This window comes from Canis aureus, chromosome 2, assembly GCF_053574225.1.
Source record: "Canis aureus isolate CA01 chromosome 2, VMU_Caureus_v.1.0, whole genome shotgun sequence".
In the NCBI taxonomy this organism is placed as follows: domain Eukaryota; kingdom Metazoa; phylum Chordata; class Mammalia; order Carnivora; family Canidae; genus Canis; species Canis aureus.
In genome coordinates, this window is record NC_135612.1 from 1,457,878 (window position 1) to 1,471,841 (window position 13,964).

Genomic DNA, 13,964 nt, shown 5'->3' on the forward strand with positions numbered 1-13,964 from the left:
CACCGGTGATCACACCATTTGTGAATAAAGACCATTTTACCTCTTCATCTCCGATTTGGATGTCTTTTGTTTCTCTTTCTTGCCTAGGTGGATTGGCTAAAACCTCCAGCACAATATTGCACAGAAGTGGTGAAAGTAGACATCCTTGCCTGTTGCCCCATCTTAGGGGAAAGAACGTTGTCCTCTAAGGATGATGTTAACACAACAGTTTTTGTGACTGCTCTTTATCAGGCTGAGGATTTCTCTCCATCTTTTGAGATGATTATATTGTTTTTTAGTCTAATAACATGAATTACCTTGATTGGTTTTCAAATGTCAATCTAACCTTGCATCCCCGAGGTAAACCCACTCGATCATGATGAATAATCATTTTAATATAGCATTAGATGTGATTTGTTAAAATTCAGCAAGAAATGTTATCTCCATATTCACAAGGGATATCGTTCTGTAGTTTTCTTATATTATTCAGGTTTTGGTGTCATAGTCATGCTGGCCTCATAGATTGAGCGGAGAAGTACTCAATTTTCCTGGAAGAGTTCATGTTGAAATATTTTTTCTTCTTTAAATGTTTGGTAGGATTCACCTGTGAAGGCATCTGAGACCAGAATTTCCTTTGTGGGAAGATTTAAAACTCAAAATGCAATGTCTTTAAAAGACATAAGGCTCTTCAGGTGATTTGTTTCTTCTTAAATAAGCTTGGTAGTTTTTATCTTTTAAGGAATTTGAAGGTTTTCTTGTTTCTTAAGGTGAACACTTGATATCATTGACTTGAGACCTTTTTTAAACAGGTATTTAGAGGAAAAAATGTTCCTTATTACTGCCTTGCCTGTATCCCATAAGTTTTCAAATGCTACGTTTTTATTTTTATTTAGTTAAAATTTTTCTTAATTTCTCTTTTGACCTATGGGATATGTAAACATAGGTAATTTATATATTTGAGGTTTGTCCAGGTAACTGCTGATTTCTAATTTTATTCGACTACAGAGAACATGCTTTGTATGTCTTTTGTTAACCTCTGTCTTGATTGCGAACAGAAATTCAAGCTCATGCTTTTGCACTTGTAGGTTTTCTCTAATTTTTTGTATTATTGAAAACAATTCTTGGATGAAGACGAACTTGGAATCTTTGCACCCACTCTCATTTTCTTAGGTAAATTACAAGAAACAAAAATTTTGAGTCAGAGAGTATTTACTTCTTTTTGTAGAATTCGTATGTACTACTAGGTGACTTGTTTCATGCTTTGCTCTATATTCAATAAGGTGCAAATATTTTCTTCAGAACAATAATTGTTTTCTATGGCATGCTCTTAACCACTGCATGGTATTTCATTGATATACAAAATTATGTCTAACAATCCTCTAGTGTTGGACATCTCAGCTCTGTCTAATCTGGGACAAGTTTCCATAATGCTTTAATAAATCACGTTGTGGACCATTGGTTTATAGAAGAGGATTGAGCTCACAAAAGCAGTGATTTAGGAAAGTTAGGAAGCAGCTTAGAGGATAGATTTGGGCTGAGAAGGTCTGGAAGTAGGAAAGTGTGTTCCATCCCAGTAGGACTGCAGTGTAATACTACACACATGGGGCTCTGGTGGTGAGAAAGGACTAGAGAGACCAGGATGGGTCGAAGAGATACTAAAAGAGGAGAATCTATCACACTTAGCGACTGATTCTGTGAGAATTAAAATTAATCCTTATCTTTAAAGCAGTGGCATTTTTAGATAAAATTGTCTTCACATTTTATCTTTAAAATATCCATTTTCCTAGCATTTGTTCTCACCTGTCAAGCAGTAACGTCTTCTCATCACTCGGTAATGGATTCTTCATAGATAATAGAAGGAAACTAGGGAAACTATTTTCTAGAGCAATTATACCCAAGGGAACAGGATTCATCTAAGTCCCCATTATTCTGTAAGGAATGCTCTTGCTCTCAAAATGTTTTGCCCTTTGCATCATATCCTCACCATATAGAGAAACACCACACTTGAGAACTGTCCTATCACCTTGTACTTGTGTTATCTTGCACAGTGTTAAAGCAAAACATGTGTGGTCACTTGACCTAGAGAGGGAGTCGCCTTCCTGTCCAGACGCCCCCAGGAGCAGCACCTGCTGTGGCGCTCATTTGTCTGCTCACCTGTGAGGGCCCCGAGCGGGCCAGGCCTTGCTGGCCGTGTTTAGGAGCGGACAAGGGCTGGGTCTCAGCTTCACACTCACATCTTTCTTTATCCCATCACCTTTCCTTTCCACTTCTCTTTCCTACCACTCTCACCTGACAATTTTCGAATGCTCCGTGAAATGTTCATTATTGTGCACATTGGGCAGTTTACCTCTTATGTTAGCAGATGACTCCATTTTTTGCTCAGATTTTTTAAAAATGAAATGCTCATCTAGTTTAAAGTTCTCCTGATCATTCCCCTAAAAGCCTTGGCTTTAACCAGGTTGTCAGTCACAGCTTTAGAGGCTTGATCTCATGGCTAAGCACCAAACTTCCTCACCAACCTCCTGAAAAACAAGTACATTATCAGTTTTTTTTTGGTGCTCACTTAAGGTCAAAAAGCAACACGATTGTCAAAATGTGCTTGAAGAAAACCCATTTCCATTCACCATGTGGTCTCCTGGAGTTTTTGAGTAGGTCAGTTGTATTAATACCTCATCCACCAACTCAATCCCATAGGAGTCAAGAAGCACAAACTTTATTTTTTTTAAGTTTTTATTTAAATTCCAGTTACTTGGGATCCCTGGGTGGCGCAACGGTTTGGTGCCTGCCTTTGGCCCAGGGCGCGATCCTGGAGACCCGGGATCGAATCCCACATCGGGCTCCCGGTGCATGGAGCCTGCTTCTCCCTCTGCCTGTGTCTCTGCCTCTCTCTCTCTCTCTGTGACTATCATAAATAAATAAAAAATTAAAAAAAAAAATTCCAGTTACTTAACATTCAGTGTAATATTAGTTTCACACATACAGTACAGTGATTCTACACTTCCCCACATCACCCGGTGCTCATCACAGCAACTGCTCTCTCCTCATCCCCACCACCTGTTTCACTCCCATCCCACCCCCACCCCACTCTGGTAACCAGCAGGGGCATTTAGGAGTCTATTTCTTGCTTTGCATCTTTTTTCACCCTTTGCTCATTTGTTTTGTTTCTTAAATTCCACATATGAGTAAAATCATATGGTGTTTGTCTTTTGGACTTATTTCACTTAGCATAATACTCTTCAGGTCCATTTGTGTCATTGCAAATGGCAAGATTTCATTCTTTTTTTAAATGGCTGAATAATAATCCAGTGTGTGTGTGTGTTCCATTATGCTCATCTTCATCCATTCATTAATCGATGGACACTTGGGCTGCTTCTGTATCTTGGCCATTGTAAATCATGCTGCAGTGAACACAGGGGTCCATGTATCCCTTTGAATTACTGTTTTTGTATCCTTTGGGTAAACACCCAGTAGTGTGATTTCTGTACCCTACAGTGGCTCTATTTGCAACTTCTTGAGGAGCCTCCACACCGTTCTCCAGAGTGGCTGCGCCCGTTTGCGTTCCCACCAACAGTGCAGGAGGGCTCCCCTTTCTCACATCGTCTCCAACACCTGTGTTTCTTGTGTTGCTGAGTCTAGCCTTTCTGACAGGTGTGACGTGAGACCAAACTGCAGTTTTGATTAAGGAGCATCAACTTTCCACATACCAATTTATGAATTATTTCCCTCCCTTCTTAAGTCCCATCTGCCACTTTGACAGTTTCAGGCTGTTTAAATCCCTTTTGTCCCGTGCATGTAACAATAATGGCAATGACTGCCCATCCAAATTCTACCAAAAGCTTTTAGATACTCTGTCCTTCTCCACTACCGCCGCAAAGCTCCCTAGCGAAGTCTCTGAAGACGCGGAACCTACCATGTGCTGTAAATTCTGTTCAATACTGAGGTGCAGCCCCAAATGCTCTCAACAAGGCATAATGATTTTTCAGGCAGAATAAGTACCACATATTTTTAATCTTTTTATTGAATACTTGCTGATGTGGTTCCTGGGGACAGTTACGTTCTCCAAGTAGCGTCGGCTTGGAGCAGGAGGCAGCTAATGGGAGCCAGTTGTTCAATGTTCAGGACTTTTGCCTACAAGTGTTTAAACCCTTCGAGCCTCACACTCGCCACGGTAGCACAGATGCTGCAAATGCCACAAACGGGGCTCTTCCTTCCCCACAGAGAGCAGGTTTGCTGGCTTATTCCCGGCCCTAAGCCTTAGTCTGTTCATCCATAAAATGAGAAAAATAAAATTTCAATCAGTATTGAACACGTTCAGCTGCAGTAAACACGATCTCTCTGCTCGTTTACATACAAAAGGAATTTGCTCCGGAACACAGATTCGCGCCTCACACTGGAAAATGGGACGTACCTGCCTTTTGGGAGGCTGTGGCTGTAAAAGCCCTTGGCCTCCACCAGGCTCGCCAAGGCCGCCTCCCCCGGGGTGCTACCACAGGCAGCGCTGTGTCCGGCCTCCTCAGCCTCCTCCACGGCCTCCTCCACGGCCTCCCGCCATCCGATAGCTCAACACAGACCTGACTGGCGAGAACTGCCTCATAGCTGAGCCACAGCTGCGCGGGAGGCTTGGACATAGCCTTTATTCGGAGGCTCTTGTGCGCCAGTAAAAAATCACAGGTTCCACCGCCAAAGATTAAGAGAAAGGGGGAGAGCAGCACTGGAGGACGGCTAGCATCTGCCGTGGGCCATCTGTTTTTATCTCTGAGACCCGCAAACGCCCTTTTCCCCAGAGTAATTCGTGGCTTATCTACGAGGGAAGACCTCCAAGTCCCATTGGAGACTGCACCTGTTCAAGGCCAGGGCCTCTGAGCGATTCCAAGTCCTCCCCAACAAGTCCAGATGCGGCCATCGGTGCACAAGTGACCCAGGAAGTGCCAGGTGAGTTACCCCGTGTGTCCAACGACAGCCACACACAGGCACAGAGGTGCGCACCACCCAGAGGCAGAGTAGGAACAGGACGGCTATAACAGAAAGTGCAGAAAAATAGTGCCCGGTGGGAGTCTCCGGGCCCTTGGCCCTGGCTAGACTTAGTTGCAATTTTCCAGGTTGGCCTCTGGCTCCTCTCTCGTGTCCATGACCCCTGGCTTTGTTCTCTTGGAGGCTCCTCCTTACCCGGGAGACTCTGTGACCGCATCTGAACTGACCATTGGAGAGGCTTCCTTTCTGGAGGCTGTAAAACTTCCACATCCTGCTTTTTTTTCTGCGGCAGGAGGCTAGGTAGCAGGTATGGCTACTTAGGTTTGCTTTGTGCTGACAGCCAAGCTCTGGCAAGCCAGGGTGACCGTTTCTGCGGCAAAGAGCTTCCTCCTCAACTCGATAGGCTTCCAGTGTGAGAATATCTCCAATAGCTATAGGGACATCTAGAACTCATCAAGAACCCAAAGAACTAATCTAGGCAGTATATACAAATATACAAGATATTAAAGTTAATTATATATTATCTAAATTATATTAAATTTAAATAGATATTAAAATCTGAAGACCTAGTTTTAATTATGAGCTGCTATGATGTGCACAGCCTCTTTTTGACTTAATGGTGTTTACGGTTGAATTATGTCCCTCCCAAAAAAGACATGCTTGAATCTTGACCCCCCAGTACGTCAGAATGTGACCTTATTTGGAGACAATCAATTTGGAGACAAGTTAAAAGGACATCATTAGGGTGTGAGCCCTGGTTCAGGATGACTGGTCTGGTAAAAAGGGGACATTTGGACACAGACGTGGATACATGGAGAAGGTCACGTGAAGAGGAAGGTAGAGATCTCAGTGATGCATCCACAAGCCAGGGAATGCCAGAGGTTGCCAGTAAAGCACCAGAAGCTAGGGGAGAGCCATGGGACAGATTTTTCCTTACTGCTCTCAGAAGAAACCAACCCGGCTGATGCCTTGACCTTGAACTTCTAGCCTCTAAAATGTAAGACAACAAATTCTGATCAAGCCACTCCGTTTGCACTACTTTGTGAGAGCAGCCCTAGCAAATTAGTGCAGGTGGCCACCACCATGTGCTGAAACGAGGCTCCTGCGGGGGAGGGCAACACCCCAGCCTCCTCTCCGCTGCTGGGCCGGTTCTCACGTCCAGCTCCCAATGCTTTTTTGGGAGGTGCTTGTAAATAGTTGGGGCGACAGTGCTCACTCCTTCAGAGCAAACTTTTTTTTTTTTTAAAGATTTTATTTATTTATTCATAGACACACAGAGAGAGGCAGAGACACAGGCAGAGGGAGGGGGAGAAGCAGGCTCCATGCAGGGACCCGGATTGGGACTCGATCCCAGGTCTCCAGGATCACACCCCAGACTGCAGGCGGCACCAAACCGCTGCGCCACCATGGCTGCCCAGAGCAAACTCTTATAATTCTTAAGTGAGAAAGTACAGACACAACTGGCTTTTTCAACACTGCAAGGCACCAAATTATTAGGGTCACAAATATTTTGGCTTCCCTGCCGCAGGTGAGATACTCTGCTGGAGCTTTAGATTGCTGTCCTTTCCTTAACAGACACATTCTTTTCATTTATTTTTGCAGATGTACATGTAGTTCATCTTTCTCTGGTAAAACTTCGCTGAAAGTAGCAGAAGCAACCAGCCTACAGCATTATGAAGTTGTCCACCCTTGAACCTGCCACTAGAGGCTCCCGCAATATGCAATCTGCCCCGCAGGGCCCTGTAGGTGACCATCTATCAAATACTCGGACGCCCAATGACGAGGGTCTCCAGCCTCCCACACTGTTAGACCTGCCCTTGTCACCAGCTGCTTGGACTGCTAAATCAAGGAAGTGTCCGTTAATATCTTTTAGGGCAGCAGCCCACGTCTAAATTCCAAACTTTGTATGGTCAGAGCTCACTTGCTGGAAACAGAATTCACTTTAGCTAGTTAAATCAGAACGGGATTTAGCACAGGTTTGGTTATGGCTTCGAGGACCAGTGGGAGGACTGAAGAAACAGTCAAGGACTCCTTTGAGAACAGCCCAACAGACTGAGGCCGCCCATGCAGATGGTCCTATAGCCACTGGAAAGCCACCGAAATCATAAAGCAGTTTTGTTCTGGGGCAGGGGACTGGGAAACAGAAACCCGCGGTAGCATCGCGGAGGCAGTGCAAGCACGACTTCCACCTTACGAATCTCTGCCAACTACATGGATGGGCAGGATCCAAGTAGTTCAGAGCTCTGGTTCTCGGAGTGGCTCAGAAATGACTCTTGTTCTGGGCTGTGATGCACCCGGCTAAATATCAAGGGCTCCATTCCTGCGCAAGAAAAGGGGGAAGGAGACAAAGCACAGGTCATCAGACCATGCATATAAATATTTTAGAGTTCCTTCTGACATAGACGGGGCTCTTCATAGTCGACAAGTATGTGAAAACAAGCTCCCTCTTAGAGAAAATGTGCAGGCAATAAGAAATATCAGATCAGGTTTGTAAAAGGCAAACACTGGCACAATTATTTTGTACTTCTATTGGTTCAAGCGCAATATAGTGTTCTCTGAATACCTTCACCCGTAACCTTCTGGTTAACACAATTCATTCTCTGCGGAAGTAATTGACCTTGTAACTGGGAATCCAGTTCTGGATCAATCCACGTCTCTTACACTTTGTTCTTTTTCAGGTGGTCTGACCTCCCCATGTCTTCGGACACCCATGATCCAAGGAAATAAGCGCTCTCGGACGTGTTTCGAGCTTCATTGCTATCTTTTTACAAAATTGAGTTTTAAATCTAGATTTGTGAAATATGTTTTAGGGCAGAGGTCAGTAAATTTTTTCTCTGAAAGGTCAGATAGTATAGTCAGCTTTGGGGGCCACATCGTGTCTGTTGAGGTTTCTCAATCTGGACACTATAGTGTGAAGGGAGCCACAGACAGCACACTGATGATGAGAGTGCATCGGTTCTGACAAAACTATATTTACAAAAAAAGACGGGGGACCTAATTTGGCACACGGACCGTCATTTGCCAACCCTTGTGTGTTAGAGAATTGCATGAAATAAATGAAAACAAATTCAGGGGCGCCCAGCTGGCTTGTCGGCAGAACACACAACTCTTGATCTTGGGGTTGTGAGTTCAAACCCCATGTTGAAGGTAGAGTTTACATAAATGATAAATAAAAAACTTTTTTTAATTAAATTAAAAAAAATTATTAAGAGAGAGTTCATCAGAAGTACCTTGTTGATCACTTCAGCTGTGGAACTAGCTGGCAATCCTCTCCTCCCCGTGGGTGGGGAGTCCTTTCCTTCACACACTACACACACTCAGCCCAACTGCTGGTGTTTGCGACAGCGCTTCCCTCTGCGTGGTTTCACTGTCCGGTCGTGTGTCAGTGTTCTCCTGAACCGACGCAAACACACTATTTAACTTCAGTAACCATCCTCATAATGACACAGCCTGCTGTGTCATTTTTTTAAAAGCTTTTAAATTCCAGCTAGTTAATATATAAGTGTAATATTAGTTTCAGTAAGGCTCTTTCATTCTAAATGAAAGAAGTCAACTCAAACTGACTTAAAAAAGAAAAACAAAGTTACTATATGTACTTGGTCACACCTGGTACTTACTGTGACCTACCTACCGCGGCCTCCCACACCCGGATGGAGATTCTACTGCTGACCTGCCCTTTGTAGCTTTTGTACTAAGGGGGAGTGGCACTCAGCACAGTGACAAGGAGCACAGCAAGCACATCTGACTTGTGTCACTCATCAGCTGTGTGACCTCAGGACGATTACTTCACCTTTCTACGCTACAGTTTCCTAACACGCAAGATGGGGGTCATGGTAAGAGGCTCTCAGAGCAGTGCCTGGGCTGTAACAAGCCTTCCAGAGACGCTCCCTGCAACAGAGAAATTGGTATCAGCTACTCACACACTTTATGATCATCACAATGTTGAGGGGGGTTTGTTTGTTTCAAGGTTTTATTTAAATTCTAAATAGTTAATATATGGGGTAAAACTGCTTTCGGATGTTGTATTTAATGAGTCATCACTTACTACCCCCAGTGCTCATCACAACATTATTAACTGGTTTTCATTTTCATCTGAATATTTTGATATGTTCAGGTAAAATGTTGATATATTCAGGGAAAATTCCAAGTTTTGCTTATTTGTTTTTCTTTTAACTATGGTCTCCTAACATGCATATTTTACCTACATTGGGCTAGTGAGTTTTACCATTCAGTTGCCCTAAACTTACTTAAAAGTGTATGTATTTTGGCGCTACCTGGTGGGCTCAGTCAGAAGAGTATATGACTCTTGATCTCAGGGTCCTGAGTTCAAGCCCCACATTGAGCCTAGAGCTTAAAAAAAAAAAATTTTTTTTTTAAGTGCACGGGGTGTTTGTTGTTTTGGTTTTTGTTTTAGAGCGGGGGTGGAAGGGCAGAGCAAAAGGGAGAGAGAATCCTAAGCAGGTTCCGCGCCCATCCCGGAGCCTGCCAGGGGGCTCAATTTCACAATCCTGAGATCGTAACCTGAGCTGAAATCGTGGGTCAGATGCCTAACCAGCTGAGCTACCCAAGCGCCCCAGTGCACGTATTTTTGAAAACAAACGAGAGCATAAAGCTTGAACGAATAGAGCAGAAGCACAAAACAGTGGAGCCCAAAATCTAAGCAACAAAAATAAATAGCATGGATACTTCAGTATTTGGCCCACTGATTCTGACCAGCTGGCTATCCCTCGGGCCTGCTATCTTCACCCACAAACCTTGATTCTTTTTCTTTTCTGGAGTTCTAATTCTTGAACTCCAGCGAGACTGTTCTTAGATTAGCTAAGTGACGTCATCCAGGCGGGGCTCATTCAGGTCACACTCCTAACTAGTCCCTCAAAGACAGATTTAGATTAAAAAAAAAAAAAAAAAAAAAAAAAAAAAAAAGACAGATTTAGTGGTTTCAGGAGAGGGCATGATGTCTGTATTTTCAGGTTGCCTCCCATGTTGCAAGTGCAGGAGAGTCTCAGGGACCTCTGCTCCGAGCCTGCACTCGTACTTTCACCCAGGATTTCCTCCCAGCCCCCGCTGCCCATGCAGGGCCACAGGCCGTGCCAGCCTCACAGCCACTGGCTCAAACACCTATAAGTACCCTGCCAGGGACATATTCTCAATCCCATATTATAGGTGAGGAAACCAAGACTGGGTTATGTTTGGTAATTTGTCCAAAGTCTTCTGCCTCTTTCCTTGACAAGAGCGTGCAGTTGGCACCATGGTTGATGTGAATTCATTTGTTCCAGCATGTAAAAGTCTCCATGAGGGGATGGGCCAAGCCTTGCCCTTTGATGAGAGTCAGGGATTGATTACAAGAAACAGAAACCCACTCAAAAGACGTAAAGGCAGCTTAGGGAAAGGATGTAGGAGAATTTCATGGAAACTAAGGTAGAAAATACAGCTTGGCCTGAAGGAAATTGGATTAAACACAGGCTTGGGTGTTTGAGATACTTGCGATATCAGAGAAAATAGATTTAATTGCCAGATGTTTATTTTCCCAACCTACATATAAGTGGCTTACAGCATACGTTTCTCCAGCGAAGGGCAGGAGCTGCTGTTTACCTCCCCAGAGCTGCAACATTGCACGTCCCTCCTTCCTGAACAGCTGCCACTAGGGTGTCTCCTCCCTGTTTTCACCAGGCTCAGGGCCATGGCTGGATAAAACAAAGGAAGAAAGTGTTGCAGGGGAAAAGGTGCCCTCAAGTCTCTAAATTCTCTTTCATTCCATTTTTTTAAAAGCTTTTAAATTCCAGCTAGTTAATATATAAGTGTAATATTAGTTTCAGTAAGGCTCTTTCATTCTAAATGAAAGAAGTCAACTCAAACTGACTTAAAAAGAAAAACAAAGTTACTCGATTATATAAATAAAAGGTTCAGGATTAAATCCAGCTCTGGAATTGGCTGAGGGTCACTTTATAAACTGCCCCAGTTTCAACAGTTTTCCTGCAGCAGGCATTTAATAAATATTTGAATTGAATTAAGGCTATGAATTTTCCAGAGTCAAGTTGTCTAAGCATAGAATTTGTCATATTTTCCTGGCTTTGATGTATCAGGGTTTTATTTCTATTAACATTTATTAATATTTTAAGTATTATTAATATTCTACAGTATTTAATATTTGATTTAATTTTAATTGAAGAATTTGGAAGGCAGAATTTCTTTTAATTTTCAAGTAGTTAGGGGTATTTGTGCATGTGTGTTCTTGTGTCTTTTGTTTTACTTCTAGATTTACTGCCTCTTGGTAAGAAATTGTGAATGTATTTCGGTGTTTTTGCACTTTTTTTTCTTTTTGAAAATTCTTTCTTTGGATACATTAATATATTCAGTCTGGGGACACCTGGGTGGCTCAGTGGTTGAGCTGAGTGTCTGCTTGGGGCTCAGGGCATGACCCCGGGGTCCCAGGATCGAGTTCCGCATTGGGCTCCCCACAGGGCATCTCCTTCTCCCTCGCCTCCCTCCCTCCGTGTCTCTGCCTGTTTCTTAGGAATAAAATATATATAAATATATATTCAGTCTGATTTCAATCAGGGCTTGGCAGGGAAGCTGTTTTGTTACGTTAGGGCGACCTTCCATAAAGCTGGTCAAATACATTATGTCTCTTTTATACTTGAACTCTAGATAGGTTATTTCCCCATTTTCAAACTACTTGGAGGAGGGACTTGTCTGTGGCCTTATATATGGCTGTGCTCTCGTGAGTACAGTAATAAATGTACAAACCCCACAGGGCCGTTATCAGGATTAAACGAGTTACTATGTGTAAAATGCTTACCTTGTCCACAGTGCGCCATCCATAATAGCCACAGATGATATTATGTTCTTTTTCCTGAGCCTGCAGTTCTGCTTTCTGTGCTATATAGGATGGCTTTTAATGACCTCTGGCTTCTTTCTAAGCAAGAAAATCACAACAAAAGCCAGGTTAATTTTGTTTTAAACATGTTCTACTAGTTTTTTGTTGTTGTTGTTGTTGTTGTTCTATTAGGTTCTGTGAGAGGACTGCAGAGCTGCTGAGCAACACGTTCCCAGCTGAATCCTAACAGCAAGAGACTCTCATTTTCTATTTGTTGAGAACTTGCTCCTCTGTCCCATGACACTGCGTACACCTTGCTGGCAAGGATCAGGTCTCTCCGTCTTTTCTTTCTGGTCCTCACTGCCGCGCACACGTGCCCACTGGAAAGTCGTGAAACACATGCCAAGGTTTGCAGGGGGGTGAAGAGTTCTGGTGTTGGAGCCCAGCAGACCTGCTCAGCTACTCAGAAATTAAGTAAATCTGCCTTAGGAGCTGTGCCCAGGCCTCACCTGCTTGCTATGATTGACTAATTATTGTGGCCTTATTTGCAAACATATCTGCGTAATGACCTCGGATGGTGTGGAAAAGTGCTTTGTAGAAGGTCTCACACTACGTGCAGCGCTCAGTCTACTTAAGAGCCTCCCCCCAAGGTGGCTGAGTCTTACAGATGACTACATGTGAAGTAATGGAAAAGTAACCACCAGCCAAATTATTCCTTTTATGGATGACGTGAGCTTTGACAGTAAGATTTTAAAATCTGCCAATAAGAACTAGCAAGTGGTGTTTGGTGATTCTTTTAGTGACATTAATCTAACGATTTATGCGTACTTACTTGTCATTGCACGTAGCAGCAGGGCTCACCGCGCGGCACTGCATGCTCTGGCGCTTAGGTCGCAAACCGGACATCCTAGAAAACAGAACTCTTTCTTCATGGGTAGCACTCAAAAGCCAGGACCCGTCAGGCGAGCAGCCGACAGCCACCTGCCGCCCCCCCCCTGCCGCCGCCCCCCCCACCTGCCACCGCCCCGCCTCGCCCCCACGTGCCGCTCCCACCCCTGCTGCTCCCCCCACCTGCTGCCGCCCCCCCCGCCCCCACCTGCCGCTCCCCCAACCTGCCGCCGCCCCCCCGCCCCTACCTGCTACCGCCCCCCCGCCCCCACCTGCCGCTCCCCCAACCTGCCGCCTCCCCCCGCCCCTCGCCCCTACCTGCTGCCGCCCCCCCGCCCCCACCTGCCGCTCCCCCAACCTGCCGCCTCCCCCCGCCCCTCGCCCCTACCTGCTACCGCCCCCCCCGCCCCCACCTGCCGCTCCCCCAACCTGCCGCCGCCCCCCCCGCCCCTACCTGCTACCGCCCCCCCGCCCCCACCTGCCGCTCCCCCAACCTGCCGCCTCCCCCCGCCCCTCGCCCCTACCTGCTGCCGCCCCCGCCCCCACCTGCCGCTCCCCCAACCTGCCGCCGCCCCCCGCCCCTACCTGCTACCGCCCCCCCGCCCCCAACCTGCCGCTCCCCCAACCTGCCGCCGCCCCCCGCCCCTACCTGCTGCCGCCCCCCCACCCCCACCTGCCGCTCCCCCAACCTGCCGCCGCCCCTCGCCCCTACCTGCTGCCGCCCCCGCCCCCACCTGCCGCTCCCCCAACCTGCCGCCGCCCCCCGCCTCTACCTGCTACCGCCCCCCCGCCCCCCCTGCAGCTCCCCCAACCTGCCGCCGCCCCTCGCCCCTACCTGCTGCCGCCCCCGCCCCCACCTGCCGCTCCCCCAACCTGCCGCCGCCCCCCGCCCCTACCTGCCACCGCCCCCCCGCCCCCACCTGCCGCTCCCCCAACCTGCCGCCGCCCCACCTGCCGCTCCCCCGCCCCCTGCCGCCCCGCGGGCTCGGTTTCCTCGGGGGCTCCTCGTCTCCCTCCTGGGAGGACTACCGTCCGGCCGAAGGCGGATTCGCAGCGCGACTGTGTGCCTCGTGACGCGGCGGCGGCGGCGGGGGAACCGGCGGGAGGCGGGGGCACCGTCGTCCCGGCCCGGCGCCTCCTCTTTACCGCACCGTGGGTCCCGGAGCCCGGCCCCGCCGCCTCCGCAGGCAGGCCGGCGTCGCCAGTCACCGCCGACCTCCCCTCCCTGCTGCGTCCTCGAGGGCAGCCGGGGGCCGCCGAGCCCCGGCCCCTCAGCCCGCACGCCGCAGCCCCGCCGCCTCCCGCCGGC

At 46.9% G+C, this 13,964-nt stretch overlaps 1 long non-coding RNA gene across 8 annotated transcripts in view; it reads right to left on the reverse strand.

The window, feature by feature from the left end:
• Positions 1-13,964, reverse strand: part of LOC144291795 (uncharacterized) — a 71,277-nt gene that overhangs the window by 57,268 nt on the left and 45 nt on the right. Inside the window, exons 2-8 of one of the 8 annotated variants that reach the window (XR_013359338.1) lie at positions 12,600-12,674; positions 11,750-11,866; positions 10,502-10,634; positions 9,225-9,300; positions 8,741-8,838; positions 8,181-8,343; positions 2,913-7,270 (exon numbers count right to left, since the gene is read on the reverse strand). This is a non-coding gene — a long non-coding RNA (uncharacterized LOC144291795). Of the gene's footprint in view, positions 1-2,912; positions 7,271-8,180; positions 8,363-8,740; positions 8,839-9,224; positions 9,301-10,501; positions 10,635-11,749; positions 11,867-12,599; positions 12,675-13,606; positions 13,953-13,964 lie in introns of those variants that run through there. The other 7 variants (XR_013359344.1, XR_013359346.1, XR_013359333.1 and 4 more) reach the window with 7 other exon arrangements.